Source organism: Phalacrocorax carbo, chromosome 4, assembly GCF_963921805.1.
Source record: "Phalacrocorax carbo chromosome 4, bPhaCar2.1, whole genome shotgun sequence".
In the NCBI taxonomy this organism is placed as follows: domain Eukaryota; kingdom Metazoa; phylum Chordata; class Aves; order Suliformes; family Phalacrocoracidae; genus Phalacrocorax; species Phalacrocorax carbo.
The window spans coordinates 31,922,545-31,938,635 of record NC_087516.1 but is presented as its reverse complement, the minus strand read 5'-3'; the positions used below and the strand labels follow the sequence as shown (position 1 = coordinate 31,938,635).

The following is a 16,091-nucleotide window of genomic DNA, read 5'->3' as shown; positions in this document are numbered from 1 at the left end:
TTCATAAGGGACCTTAATCAATAATGGTAATTAGAGGTATCATTTGCATAATGTATTGATGTCGCCTCTAAGTATTTCTCCAGCTTTTTGTTTCTGTGTCATGTTACTTCAGTGCTGTTCCTACAGTGGGACTGTATGTGCTCCTCTAACTAGAAGAGATAATCATCAGTTAAAAGAAAAGCAGCAGTGAATTTTGGTCTGGTATTAGGGTGCAAACTCCTCAGACTGAAATGCACTGAAGCATTTTATTTTGTTGTTAGGTCAGACCCTGTGCTTTACTGCTGTGATGTGCTTCAGTGAGTTGTGTTACAGAGTGTTTTGCAGCCAAGGAGTGTGCCAGTTGGAATATCTGGGCTGTGCACTGAGCAATTACTGGTATTTCCTCTGGCAGTGATTTCAGTGTTGTGAGCTCCAAGTGAGTGTCAGGTATGCCAGAATTAGGCTTCTGAGATATAAATTACCAACCATCTATATGGTTGCAGTTTACATTTTTATTTTGTCTTGCAAAGACTCAAAAACCTGAGGCAAACCATAACGAGAAGATAATTTAACTTGCTTCATTTTCCTCTTCTGTTATTCTCTGTCGCTTTGAATGTTTCTCATTCACCCTGCTGGGGCTGTTACTTTTATTATTGTGGCATTTAGAGGTTTCAGAAAAGGCAGCAGAAATGCACAGTGGGTGTGACATGCCAGAGGGATCACTTTGGTTTGTTTGTATACTTACAGTGGGGGCAGTTTATCCGGGGAGGTGGGGGGAGGGAAGGACGGAGGAGAAATGTGAATAACGATAAGATCAAGGATGAGATGACCAAGAGGCAGACCGTATGGCTCACTAATGTAAACTGAACTTTTACATCATTCTCCTGCACTTATGTTTTGGAGAAATAAGAGCAGCTAAGTGCATAACAGACATTTGTGATGGCGTGCCAATTCCAAAACTGATTACATCAGGTAACCAGGCAGTGAGTGATCACGGCCTATAAAGAAACACAGGGGCAGAAACCTGCTTTAAATTAAAGCAACTCATAAAAACCCTGTTCTGCCTGCTGTGTTAGTAGCTGGATAAATTCTGTGCCTGTTCCCATAGATGGCAAAGGACAGTGAGATTCCTGGGCAGAGGACCTCAGCTTCACCACTGTTTTACAGTAAAGCCTCGTGGTCACAGGAAATGGGGACATTACATTTACTTTAGTGCTCAGCAGTTACTCACAAAGATGGTAGTGTTGTGAAAGTGCTGGACATTAACCTTTCTTCTACGGCAAATTGAACTGGGCAGAGAGTCCATTTCACCTCTCAAAGGTGTGTTAGAAAACTGGACTTCTTTCATAGTTTAAAGACTACAGGGCATGGAGCAGCAGTCACAACGCAGGTTGTGATGTTTGGGACGTTGCTGAAACTCCACTGGAAGGGAGCACCGAGAGGAAAGAAATCCTGAGTGAAAAGGCATGGACGTTACACAAATCTATAAAAGGGAAGCTGGTGGGGCCAAGTCAGCCTTTGTTAAATCTGCGTGTTGCCTGGTCAGCTGGACACTTGTTTACCCTGGCATTCATTTCCATTCCACCTGCTAGAGATGTTTATGTGAATGCTTTGAAGTAAGCTTTTTAATTTATAGTAAAGTTCAGAATGGCATTTGCATCAACAGACTCAAAGTACTTCTGGCCAGTGTCCATGTAAGACAACTACTACCAACTGCCTTCTATAAAATTGTTTTCCTCTCATCATTTGACATAGGAGAGCATATAACGGCATGTAATTTATACCTTCTGTATGTGACCTATATATGAAAATATGCAGGTTTTATCAGGATACAAAAAGGTCTTGATAAATGTATATATTTAACCTTGCATATGATTGTTGAATATTCGGGGGATAGACAGCTGCTAATTATATTTCTTGAGACTCTGTCACATTCCTAGAAATGAGGAGTGAACGTGAACCCTTTAGCCTCTTTAGCTGCACTGATAAGGGTCGGCATGTTTTTATTCTACTTGGCAGATGGTTATGAGCCGTCACAGCTTTTATCAATACAAGGCTTAGATGTTAGAGGACCCTTAAAAGCAGTGACAGTTCCATTTTCCAGGCTGCGCTGGTGATGTAGGCTTGTCACTCCACTAGTATATTTGGGCTGCTGTCAATCAGAAAGTCAGAAAATCATCAGGCTAAACCACCAATCAGCAATGCAGTATGGAATAGAGTTATCAGCATGTATTCCTGAAAATGCTTCATGAATAACAGAGATTCAGGAAAAAGAAAACAGCAACAAGTTGTGTTGCTGTTCTGTTTCTTCTTGGGAATATCAGCAGTTTAAACTGCTGACTGCCTAAAAATGGTAAAGAAGGGTCATGACACTGAAATAAGAAATCCACTTAGATCAGCAATATGTGTTATCAGGACACACCTTTAAAAAAGCAGACAATGTTTTCAAAAGAAAGAAGAAAATGTTAAATATGCATTCTTTATGGCATATTCAAGGAAGAGTAATCCAAAAAATGTTTTTTCCTTTAAAAAAACTGCTAGCCTGCACACAGAAATAGAAAATCACGCAATATAATCTGATATAACCATCAAACAGGCAGTACTATCTACCTCCTCTAAATACCCTGGGAAATTATAATGGAAAATGTGTTTTCCTTTAGATCATGTAGTCTTAATGACATGAAAGAAAGATAGCATTAGTCTTGGACAAAAAGTATCAAAAGTATTTAAAGTGCTATTAAAATTGCATGGAACTAAAAGATTGTAGTTAAAGATGCTTTGATTTTGAGCAGGCACGGTAAAGGGATGCAAATGAATATGGACTGTCCTCTCAGATCACTTCTGCGGGCTGTCCTACCCTGGCCACAATGCAGTACTGCAGAGCAGCACTCACACATTGCTTTTGAACCCTAACACCAGGACTGAGTTACTCCATGTGCCATCTCATCACGTGGCAGAACAGCCTGCAGTTCAGCCAGCTGGGACCAAGCACACTTGTATAAATATGGTAAGGTACTATAGTAGAGTGGTGTGCAAAATACCTGTCCTGAGGAGCAGTGAGTTGCAGTTGGGTGTAGTCACATCATGGTTGAACTACTTTTGATGGCAGCATGGCTCATAGTTTTCCACTTTTCTCCTATTTCTTAGTTTATGCAGACAAAGAAAATAGAGACACATGTTTATAGTCATGTCTGGTGATCTTAAAATGTGGAAAATGAATCACTAAATAAATCACTAAACACAATGGAAGCATTTTCAATTGCGGGGACATTAAAAATGCCCAGTAGAGATGGGATACAATCTGGGGCAATGGAATGAACAGCAAAGAATAAGAGGATAGAATGAGACTCGAGTTGCCATATTTTCCTATTACAACCTTCATGAGAAACAGACACATTTCCCTGGGAATTCCCACTTTAGTCCCTTTCCTGACATCAGGCCACACCCTCAGCTGGGAAGGGAAGCACATTAGGGTTTCTTCAGTGGACAGACCTCCCAACAGAGACCAGCATTTTATGTTAAGAAGGGCAGCAGAGCAGAGTGAGCTTCCCCAAGAGCATGCAAGCATCATTCTCAGCTCTGATACATAGCCTCAAAACATTGTAGACAGATTTCTTCTAGTGCCTCCTCTGTTGGCTGAATTATCTACGTGACAGACTGTAGGTGACCCAATGTAGCATTTATCTGCATTGTACTAAGACCCATTATGTCCACCTCATGACATGACTAAAAAGATCCTGGCTTTTTAATTTTCACTAGAATTTTTTAGAAAACATGGTCAGCCATGGAGTACAACTGACTACTCATATGCCTCTTTTTTAAACTAATTTTTCTTTTATGATGAAAAAGCTAAACTGTCTTCTGAAATATCTGGTATTATAGACAAAAAGAAAAAAAAAGAATGTGTAGGTAGTCTAGGTTTGCTGAATTCCTGCCAGTTTTGCTGCAGTGGCTTAGTCATTGAGTCTGGGAAAAAACATTGCTTATTTTATATTTTTAAAATAAACCTTCAACTTTTCTATTTGAAATTATATTATCTATTTACCTACTTACCTTATATCATTTTCAGCCATGTGACTTTCTTCTTAAAGTTCACTAAAACTTCACAATATTTCATTTACCCCAAAATTAAATCCATGTTGTACCTTTTGGCCCACTAAAAATAAAGTGGGCTTTTGCCACCCTTAGTTTTGATTTCTGTTAATTGCCAGAGAAATGAAAAACGACTCATCTGCAAAAATCTGTTGCAGACCACTTCCCAGTATGCCTACTTTGCTAGTGTTTGAATTATCTGGAAAGATTATATATGTCCTTACAAGTTATTGTTAAAGATGTAGCCAGGGAAAGAACTCTGGGACTGTAGAAAAAGTAATTCCATGAAACAATTCTTTTCCATTTAGATTCCTTTCAGAAGACTATCAGTCTGCTTTTATCTAGTTTTCATGTTTCTAATAAAGGCTGGGTTAATTTTGAATCTACTTACGATGGGTTTCTTTGCAGGCCCCTTTGAGTAGACCTTTTAATTTTTTAATTTATGATGATTAGCTAGAATTATACCATTATCACTACTGGGCATATAAATCTTTGCATGACTTGTCCAGGATCACTGGGAGCATCTGCGACACACACTTGCTGGTGGCTAATTTGTTCTCCGTTACCAGCATCCCCATATTTCCATTGGGCTGATAGTTGCTGTTTTCTCTTATGCTTTCCCCTTAACTCTGATGCCTTAAAAGATGCCTTTTTATGCATTGCAAAATCTTTGAGTAGAGGACTTACTCATTTTTACACAATCCCCAGCTATTGCTTATACTTCCAGGCATATATATCTATAGGAAGCAAAGGAAGTAAAGAAAGGAATTTTCATCCTTGGGAAATTTTTTAAGCCCCAGGTTAAGGTAAAGTGTTTTGCATTACATTTTACCTGTCCCTAAAATTTATACTCGTGCAGAAGAGAAATTACTGCTTTAACTGTTTGCTTTGTTCTGAGATTGGAGAAAGATTTACAGTGTGTGTAGGTGAAATAAGTTTTTAGGAAATTGATATGCTGCAGAACCTGAGACCACTTGACATATAGCTTCAGATATATCACTGTTTGGCCATATCAGTCTTTCTAGGAAATTACTGACCCCCAATCTGGAGACCCCAAACCTCCCACAGGTTTGGTGTTTTACTCAGGCTACTATATAAATATTAAAAATAGCCACTTGCCGTAAGTTAGAGAATGATCAGGTATTGTTTTGATATGTATCTGTAAATAGACTGTAACTTATGTAAATGAAACAGGAAAACAGTAAACAACAATTACCTGATAACAAAAGAAGCTCTTTGTATAATAAAGCAGGTATAGCATATTCAGTGCAAGATATATTACTGATTTATTTTGGTTGAATGGCTTTGTTGTTATCCATGTAATTACTAAATGCGCTTGTAGCGTAAGCAATTTTTGGCAAAAATATCAGTTTTGTTCATGTGATTTATAATTCTTCACATTGTTCAAACTCAGACATCAAATACAATCAGAAATAATACATTTCATACAGAGCATATGCTTGTCAATTTTTTTAAAACATTGCCACCCTAAATTTCCGATAAGACATATAGAGTACTATATGCCTTTTTTAGCACTGGCGTTTTTATCATGCCATGACTGGAATTCATTTAAGGCAAAGTCCTTCAGTCAAAATCCTCATTTGAAATGGCATTTGGAATTAAATTCATCATTAGGTTCCTGTTCCATGTACTATTTTTTAATTTCCCACTCTCCATATGAAAATGTAGAGAAGTGACAGAAAGATCATAGCTGCCTGTAGCATGATTCTGGTGGTGTTTATTTTCAGCTGCTGGAATGTCTTGTTTCCAACTCCCTCATGCTTCTAATTTGAAGTCTGATACCAATAGAGGTTGGAGCACTTGTAGGGAAAAGAAAGTGCACATATTCTATCACCTTGGGTATTTGTAATTAATATTTACATACGGCAAAGCTAAATTACACTGTTGGGGGACTGGACAATTGGAAAGTTTTATTTATGACTTTCACATTTTCCTCCATTAGTGAAATTTAAAACATTTATTTCATGGAGCTCCACTGTCATTTCTGTAATCAGGCTACAACAATGGCACTATTTTGTCCAAGTTTACAATAAGAAGTACACAGTATGCTAAGCATATTATAAAATGGTTGCTACAAAATCCTCATGCATTCAAGTTACAACAGCTGGGGGGGATTATGGAAATACACCCTTTTTTCAGCATTCTGCTTTTCTACAGTCATAGTAGTCAATTCTAGAACTGCAGCAAACAGCCAGCAACCCCATGTCCTGTCCTGTGCCTAGGATTTTAGGGGTGTGCATATGAGGAATTCAGTCCCAGGGCACTTCAAGCAATTAGGAATTTTTAGAAATAACTTTGCTGCTTTCTTGGGGACTCCAAGCTGATTCTTTATAAGCAGGGGTCAAGGAGGGAGGGAGCACACCCAGAGCAGCCCACAAAACATGTCCGAGAGGAACAGAGCAGTCATGTCGCTCCACAAACAGAGAATGAGCGCCCGAACGTGAAAAACCTCACCGTTCCATCAGGAAGCTTGGATACGAGGGGAAGGAAAAAAACAATACACCTGGCAACCACCTGTTAGGAAACCAGCCTCATCATTTATACTTTTCAGCATGCAAGGCTTGTATGTGGTACACATTGTCAGACGGGGATTAAAAATGAGTGAGAAAGACGAAAATTATGGTCTGCTCTCTCCAGGCCCAGTTTCATTATTCATCATCGTGGATACTGTTAAACTCTAGTCTTAAATGCTGGATACCTCAAGATAAGCAGCATTGCATCTCTGCTAGAAGTCTCTCCTTATGACAGGCAACTGGGAGGCCTCATCTTCTCCTCTCTTTGAACACTCGTATGCACTTCCCAAAAGCGGGGGCTCCCGATTCCCAGACCCGGCTCCCTGGACTGTATATTCTTTCGGCACCAGGAAGACATTTCGCACATCTGAAAGACCATTATATATATGAGACATTCCTAAAAACTGCTGAAGGTGCTGAACTGCTTTGCATCTGACTGTTTGGAAGGAGCCTTGCTCACAAAATATTTCAACTGCTACAGTTCTGCTAACATCTGGACATCTTCCTTACGTCAGAGGTGGATGATGAGATCCAGATGCTATGACTTACTGATGTTTTCATTAACTTCTTAGCAGTTTTGTCTTTGTTTTGTTTACCAACTGCAACTTCTTAACTCCAACTCACATATGAGAGTGTTACTGGGGAGAGCGGGGAGAAGAGCGGGAAAGGAGAGGAGCAGCCAGAGAAATTAAATTAGTGTTTGGCCTTGATCCAAAATAGCTGATTTCTCTTATTACAATGTGCTGTTCCAGGATATGCAGCCTGTGGGAAGGTCAGCCCCAGATGATAGGAAACATTTTGCCGAGCTGCTATTTTCAGTAAAAATGAGCTATATGATTTGCTAATTATGTTCTAATTTAAGAGTAAACATGTTAAGCTATGAAGACAACAGGAAATAAAGACGTAAGATAATATTAATGGCAACCTTCTGAACTTCGCGTTTACAATCATGCCTAAACCTAATTGCCATATAGCGAATATTTATTACTCTGAGGGAATGCCACTATTGCAGCAGACACAGGAGGGAGCCCAGTTATATTGTAGGCTACACATTAGGAACTAGCTGAATACTTCTTTTAAAGAAGATGTTGGCAATAAACAGAGTATGAAAAAAAATACACATCCAAGCAGCTGTATAGTATCTCTGTGGCAATAAATGTTTTATATATTCGCTAATTTTATATGATAGAATTCCACTTACAAGAATTTCAACCATTTCCAAAGGCTAGCTCCTTCAGCTTTTTCCCACTGAAAATAAAATTAGTGCTGGCAGAACAGCTTCACTTGCAATGCACATCCCATTAAGAGGCTGAAGCAGATTTTCAAAAACTGACTAAACTTGCATTTTGAATTTTATGTAGGTATGTGGTTAAATTTGGGGAGCAGGGTGAAAGAGAGAGAAACATCAGACCGCATTGATTGACTGATACTATTATTCACTAAACATTGCAGCATCTGTAGCACTGTGTAAGAAACTGAGATCAAGAAAGTCCTGTTTTGAAGAGATTATAATCTGCAAAACAATCACTGTCAGTGCTTGGTGGGAGGAGATAAATTCAGAAGGCATGAATATATTTATTACATACCCAAAAAAATGCAGCAGTCATTCAGACCAGCACAGGCAGAGAACTTATCAGTCCACAGATCTTCCTCCTGCAGTGCCATGTTTAGCAGCTTGCAGGGACCCAAGCAGGGCAAGGGTTCTTTGGAGGAATAGGGGAGATGAAAAATGGCCCAAGTTCTCCCAGTGCAGGGAGCATCTCACTGTACTAGAGGTTTCTCATTGGTATCAGTATTTCCAGACTATGAGAAGGTCAATTAGCAGTGTAGTTTATTTTTGGAATTATGGATGTGTTTGTCTGTGCTCAATGCACACATATCTGTGTTAATCTCATACAGAGGTAGCTAATAAAAATAACAGGAGGGGAATGTTTAGGCATATTCTACTTCCAAGGGGTAAATCAGACATACAAAGAACAATGAACAAAAATAAGAAATGGATAACAGCTAGCCAGGCAGTTACTTGGACAGGAGAAAAAAATAGGAGTGTAGCACAAGTGGGTAGTAAGATCTGAGAAGGAATTTTCAATGTATTATATTAAAAAGTTGTGACCAGATGTGCATAGAGGTTGCAAGGTATGATTTTGTGACTTCACCCTACTTCTTCACTCCCTGACTCTCATGTGATTTGACTTTAGCTACATCTTTAATTTTTCATGTTATGTGATAACTTCTCTCTTATGTGATAATAGAATAGAGCCTATCTGTGACTGTAGCTTTTGGATCATACTCTAATATAATTTAGAGTGGTTTATGTTTTGCAGTTTCTGGCAAATAGGGATGAAAGTTTTGCAAGTTTCTCTGAGGGAATTTGCTGAATAGAAAGCCAATTGCTGAAAAGGCATAGGGATAAAGGAAAATCTGTATTCTGCTTTTCTCTTGTGCTTTCACTTTTTCAGGTCTCTATTGTGTACCACTACAACTTCATTTGGCAGAGAGATAAGACAGAACAACACAAAACTATGTTCAGCTTTAAGTTAATTGTCTCTTTCTCTCTGTTGATGCTCCAAAAGGCTTTTAATCTCTATCAGTATTCTGAGAAGCTCGTGTTTAAATTTCGCAGCATCCTTTCAGTGTTACTGCCATGCTACTCTTGCTACTTGATAATGAAGCTCTGTTTTGGCAGTCATCCTACAGTAGCAAAGTATCTGCCACCCAAGCTGAGGTAACAACTGGCCTGCCCTGGTGAGCCACAGACAAGAAGGGTTTGGCACGTGCCTTTGCCTGTCACTGCCAGTCATGGCAGAAAATCTCAAGGCATTAAACTGGCTCTGGACCGTATGACTGAGGAAAATGGAAATTTGTGTTGTCTGGTGTATACTTTATATAACATTAAATGTACGAGATACTCTTATTTGCTTTTACTTGGTACATTAATCTGATATTCTTCAAGGCAGCTGAATCCTTGAAATATATAAAAGAAAGTTTCACTTCGAAAGGCTAGGCAGTAAGCAGTTTTCTTCCAGCCATGACTTTTGTATGACATGTCTTCTTATCTGCACTTGTGCTTTGCAATGTCATTTGCACATCTTTGCAGTCAGTGCTCATAGTTGAGGGGACAGCGACACGGCTGTGAAGTGTTCCCAGAAGGCTGGTGCAAAAGAAGCCTGGCCTCAATCTTTTGTTTTCTCTCCATATCTGTTACTTGTCAAATGTCTCTATTTCACCCTCAGACAGGTACGCAGCTTCCTGGTGTGTTGTGTTTGCCTTGATGCACTAGCTCTCACCATGCCTACTTCTGTTCATCTTAAACACTTTCATTTAAAGATGGGAAATGAGAGCTTCAAGCATGTGAGGTTCATCTGCCATGATGCTTCTGCTAATCAGTAGTTCAGCAAATTTTTCTGGGTTTTGTTGAACCCTATGCAGCAATGGACTTCAGGGAGCACTGCCATACACAACCATGTACTAAGGTGATGAGAAAGCATAAAGTTTTTCAATGCAAACGAAAACAACTTTCCTGAGCAGCCTGGTAAAGAGAAGTTTGCTTCACTCTCAATTAGGTTGTTAAAGAGTAATCAGTAATTTTGGGGAAAAAAAAAAAAATCCCAACCAATTTTGAATTATCTTGCTGGAAGAAAGAGACTTCAGATTAAAACAAAAGTTTGGTATGTTGCAAAAGGCAAAGAAACCTTGGATAGAGATTTTGAGGACAGTTGCGTAAGTCAAGCAGAACACTGATTTTGTCTCCTGCTGCTTTTAATCAATGATGCAGTAACAGGTACTCATGCAATGGATCTGAAGAAGAAAAACTCTAATGTTGTTCCTAATATGAGAAGGTTAAAGGTAAAATGCCTAAAAATCTCTCATTGTGCAGAACCAGGACAAACCGGATTGTGAACAGACATTTATGTTGATGAATTTGTTTGTTTTTCTGCTGTAAGAATTTGCTGAATGGACATATTCACAATTCCAGCTCTTTAACACAAAAGTGCTGACCATATTCTTCTGCACACCACGTATTTTAGAAACCTAAGAACCCAATGAGACTTACACTATTGATAAAATCCTGACATTCAGTCTTGTAGCCAGAATTAGAGGGTTTTTTCATAGTTGTATCAACTAAGAAAAGGAAGATGATGCATCCATCTGATTTTTTCAGTCTAGCATATATTAGTATATACAGTGCATACCCACATAGATATGTGTATGACTTGTTACGTTGATTTGCCTTTTGGATTTCTCTAACAAGTTGAAGTGAATGAGATAAGAAGCATTCTCAAGCAAAAATAATGCTATAGTTGAATTTTTAAGGTTCCCTACTAACAATTCTTCCTTACCTTTAGAACTAATTTCGGGGTCAGTCCAGAGTCCCCCAAGAGCTCTTTGTTGGTGGATTGTGGGCTAATATTTTCATATCTCAGAGCATATGGAATAGCCATGGTTCCTTTTCTAAGGCCAAAAAGGCTGTTATGATCAACAGATCTAACCTTCTACTTTATAAATGCCATAAAAGGTCACACAGTAATTTGCACATTATTTGAGACAGCTATATCTTTTATTTTAATGTAAAGAGTTCAGATATCTTTTTTCTGAATTTTAATACTTTAGTAATACTTTCTACAATTTGATTTTGAGTCTTTTGTTCATTGGAAGATAAAACTATCTGTGGTCTGTTAGGACCCTCAAGCATGCATTCGCATACTTCAGTCAGGAGGGAAAACGACTGCACAAATATTTATCATTGGCATCAGCACAAGTATTATAGGCTCCCTGGCTAATTTCCCAGCCATGGCAGCTTTTAAGAGAACTTGAAGCCACTTTTCAGTTTGAGTCTGTTCTTTGAAATTACTTGGTAAAATCTGTTCCATTTCTTACGGGCATATGTTGTCATCTATAGGCTTTAAGGGTTTGGCCTGCAACCTGACATAGTAAAATATTACATATGTTCGCTTTGTATAATTTCAAAAATACCCCTCCTTCTGTACTTGTTAGACATGTAGAAGTGCAGTAAAAGACACACACAGTTATGTCCCATGGTATTTTAACCTTACTGAAGCTGACCTGTGAATATCTATGGTATAATCCTCTGGAGATTTTTTCTTCAACTGGACAGATATGCAGAATAGTTGAAAGAATGGTCACCCAGTGAAAATTAAAAAACCAAGAGATTAGATTAGAAGTGAAACATCTCAATTTGTTGATTGAATAGTAGATATTGCCAACTTGAACTTAGCTTGGGAAGTTTTATAAGTATCTTGTAATAGGCTATTGGATCTCAAATGGAAATACTCTTTCATTGCAGAGAATTTAAATAGCTTATGTCTTACTAGGAGCAAGGAATTTTGCTGATGTGAAAGCAACAACAACTTCACTAAGGAAAGAATGTAGTCCAACAGAAGAATACGAACAAGTTGAAGATAGGTATTTTGATGAGATTTCAAAGATCAATAAAAAGATAGTCCATATTTCTCAATCTTTCCAACAACCACAAGTAGAAATAATTCAGCAAGCCTACAAAGAAAAGCTTGTAACTTGTACCCTTGCCCTTAACTGCCATTGCAGCATTTATGGGTGACCATAAAACCTAATTCCTTTCCCAGTGTCCCACTATCGGAATTCGTATATTGTTCTCACTATCATCACATCAGATCTATGTATTTAAGAACAGAAATAATGACAATCTCATCTATTTCTTTTCCTCAGACTGCAAACGCAAAAATGATTGCCAACAAACTTGTTTTACTTCTTTCATGAGTCCATATTCTTCTTCCATATTTTAATTAGTAGTATTTATAATACTTCTTTTGCCCATAAGACCTCTTATATTGTAATGTCACTGGGGTTAGTGTCCTCAGACAGCATATTTGAAAGTTGAAACCAGTAGTTTCTGATCCCTGAGCCCACCACTGCTTTTAATAAGATCTACTGAAGCTGTGAGGAATTAAAGGTCATTACAGCTTTGTGTATATTTGGGCTATTTGCAAAATTAGCTTGCCATGGTGGCCTGATGAGTAGTGATGAGCACATCTGGTTCCATTTCTTTGGAGCTACCACAGCAAGATGTAATTTCAAACATGAGGTTTCAGTATCCACCACCTGGGGAAATCTCCACAGGGATTTAACTCTTCTCTGCCCCCTTTATTTAAGATCATTCACTCTAGTTCTTCCTTTGTCTTCAGTGCATCATACCATTTCATTCCCATCATTTCAGCTTTCTGCCAGGGCCAGTTCACAATATTAAGTACAAAATTACAACAACCATGTGTTCATGCAATGCCTGCAACAGGTGCTGAGCACCCTCTAACTAATACGTCTCCCCATACAGTGGCAGTGCTGTAGATGTTTGCTTGAGGACAGAGGATTCATAGCAATGAGCAAAACTGGCTTTTTTTTTTCTGAATGGGAGAAATCTTTTCGACTGTACCATGTGTTGCAAGAGAGAGATCTGAAGTAGACCAACAGGAAAATTTGTATTTAAAAAAACATGAGAGTATTTAAACAAATTAGCTAAATAAAAATGTTGGAAACTATTATTTTTATGTATTTTATTTCTGTAGGCCTGTATTTTAAAGACAGTACAGTTAAAATGTCAACTCCAGTATCTCAATAGGCATAGCAAAAAAACCCCCATTTTAATAACACAGTTTCTAAGTGCTTAAAAATACATGTAATTACTTTTATTATGAAAATTGTGTTATATGTAAAATATTACTAAAGCTACTGTTCTGTACACCTTATACTTCTCTATTATTTTGTTATTTGTTTTGCTGGTCACAATTCATTGAATTAAAAATGCTTGAGTGGAAATGAGGGGCAACATGGACATTTGGCTATATATAGGAGTACACCAGATTTTGCATTGATATTTTCCTGTATTCTTAAAGCAGGTAAGGTTAGAATGCACACCTGCATATTTCACCATTAATGCTTCCTAGAAAACATGCGAAATATAATAAAATATTATTCAGAAATACAGGAGGGAAATATAGAAAACAGCTCAATCAGCTCCAGGTGGAGGTGCGCAGGGTGTGAGTACAGCCACTCCACAGCACTTGCCATCTCAGATGAGGGCAGAAATTTTCTTAATGCTTATCTATATCTCCATCCTTCAGTTACTGGCAGTTACACAAATTAATTCAGAAACATTTTTGATGTGATGTATATATTAGCGTGAGTGATATTAATGGCTTCAAATATTATTCTCATTCACACTTGAGCCCTTTTAACAGTGCCTTGGTAATACTCTGCTCCTTTGAAGCCCCTTTAAATTCAACGTGATTGTAAAAATAGCAATGGAACTCCATGCAGCTTTAGAAACTATCCTTCTCTTTGCCCAAGGTAAGGATAACCACTGCACCGTCGTGGTGGTAGTGGCTGGAGGCGTGCTGCTAACCTCAGCATTTTGGGCAGAGTGGCTCCTTTTAAGAAGAGAATATAACTGCTGAACCTCCGCAGCCGGTCATGGATGCGCTCAGCTGGCAGCGAGTGCACTTCAGCCTTACCTCTCTGCTTTCCCTGCGGGGCCAGGCAAATGAAACTCTGATCTCTTGGCCTACATGCAGGCGAGTGTGAATGTGGGGTTTCTGGTGTTTCCCCACAAACTCAGCATGAGCAGATGCATTTACCACTGAATTTCTAAGACGCAAGTGAGTGCACCCACACTCCACTGGGTGTGAGAAATTAAAGGTGGGAAATAGTCTTGCATTAAAAAAAAATAGAGCAGGGCTCAAAATTAAGTTCTATAGTCAAAATGTAATTCCATTATGCAGCAACACAATAAACTTCCAGCAGAATTAGGATCTGTCACGTAACCCCTTTGCCACTTGTAGCTTAATCTGAACTGGAGGCATTTTTAAAATATTATCATAGTGCTAAATAAAATATAGTAAAATCAAGGTAAAGAAAGAAAATAATAAACTGTGCTGAGACATATCTAGTAAGCAGACAGGTTTGTAAATTAAGGCTAAAAAAGGAAATTAAAGAGAAGCTCAAAATGGCATGCACAAGAACACAAGACGCTTGAACAAAAATGATGCAGCGTTGACATTCACTGGAGGAGAATGAAAGGAGCTCACTATTTGACTTATTACTTTCTGTAAAGCCTTGTGAAACAGCAATAAAACTGAGAATCTAAATAATCTAGTTATTTCAGCAATAGCTAGTAAACTAGACAAACAGCAATGGGGATGAATCTTAGTTTACCTGTCTTAGGCATGACTGTTCACAGATTCTTAGCAGCTGCTACAGTAAATAGCACTCATGAGAGAATGACCTTTACAGCTCAGCAAGCCTCTAAAATTCTGAACTTTAAAGTTAGTAGGATTTAGTCACTCTGTCTTCAAAAAGCATTTTGTATGTACATCAGGACTGTCACAAATGTCAGACACTCTGTGCGGTCAGTATAGGTCTCATTAAATCGTGTAAGTAGGTGAGCTAACTTCATGCAATATACTGTAGTGATAAGTGTAATAGGAGTAAATACTTATTGACTTATGGAAATAAGATATCATTAGTTTATTCAGCCATCTGTTCTGATTTATTTAAGTATTTCTCCGGGTGCCAGAAATTTCATTCACTCTGGTAGACTTTAGTCTTCTGCAAAGATTATTCTGAAGAATTCTGACTCATTCTGAAGAATTACTTCTTTCTTCTCTCACCTGAGTTCATTCCTTACAGATAAGCAAATATCAGCTCATCTAACAATGCATTACCTCTGTCCTCCTCACTATTCACACTCTTTAAATATCATCAAGCAGTCATACCAACTGTTTACAAAGATATCCCACTTACGGCCATAAGTGACATGAGTGCTTTATAGCTCTGTATTTACAAGATATCAAAGTGGTTTCTTAGAGAGTAGCGTAATTTCCCTCCTGCTCTGGGTGCACGAAATCAGTGAACCTAATAAACTAGAAAAGCCTCATTAATGGCAGCAACTGTCCTTTGTGAGTGAGCAGCAGAAGCCAGCAGATCAAAGGTGCCCCATTTCCTTCAGTAGTGTCTGCACATCTGCTCTCATTATATCAAACGTGTGGTTAAGCTTGCTCGTTGACAACAACAAAGCCTTTTTCTATTACTGTTTTTCTAATATACACTGACCAGCTTTTCAAGCCATCTTCTTCTAAAAATATTTAAGTGTTTTAACATGAAGTTATTGGTCTGATTGAAATAAGCTGTGTCTAAGTTTACCTAGGGTGTTGAGAGATGGGATGCTCCTCATCTGACTATACTAGATGTAAATAAAAAGATTAGACAGCACTGTGCTGGACCTAACTTTCCTTCAGAAGAACACCAAAAGCTGATATTTTTTGCAACTATACCCAGCTGCAAACAAGCTCAGGACTGGAGCTGCTGTTATAAAAGTAGGTGTGCTCTCACTTTTGAAAAAAGAGACAGAAGTCATAAAGAATGGTATAAGCTTTGTGTAGCTTACGAAAACTTAAATAAAATCACCTTTTCATAAGATCTTATTTAGCTGGGACC

General features: G+C 38.3%; 1 protein-coding gene across 3 annotated transcripts in view; it reads left to right on the top strand.

The window, feature by feature from the left end:
* The window catches only part of DLC1 (DLC1 Rho GTPase activating protein), a 241,733-nt gene that overhangs the window by 141,519 nt on the left and 84,123 nt on the right, over nt 1-16,091 (top strand). The gene's annotated exons all lie outside the window — the stretch shown is intronic.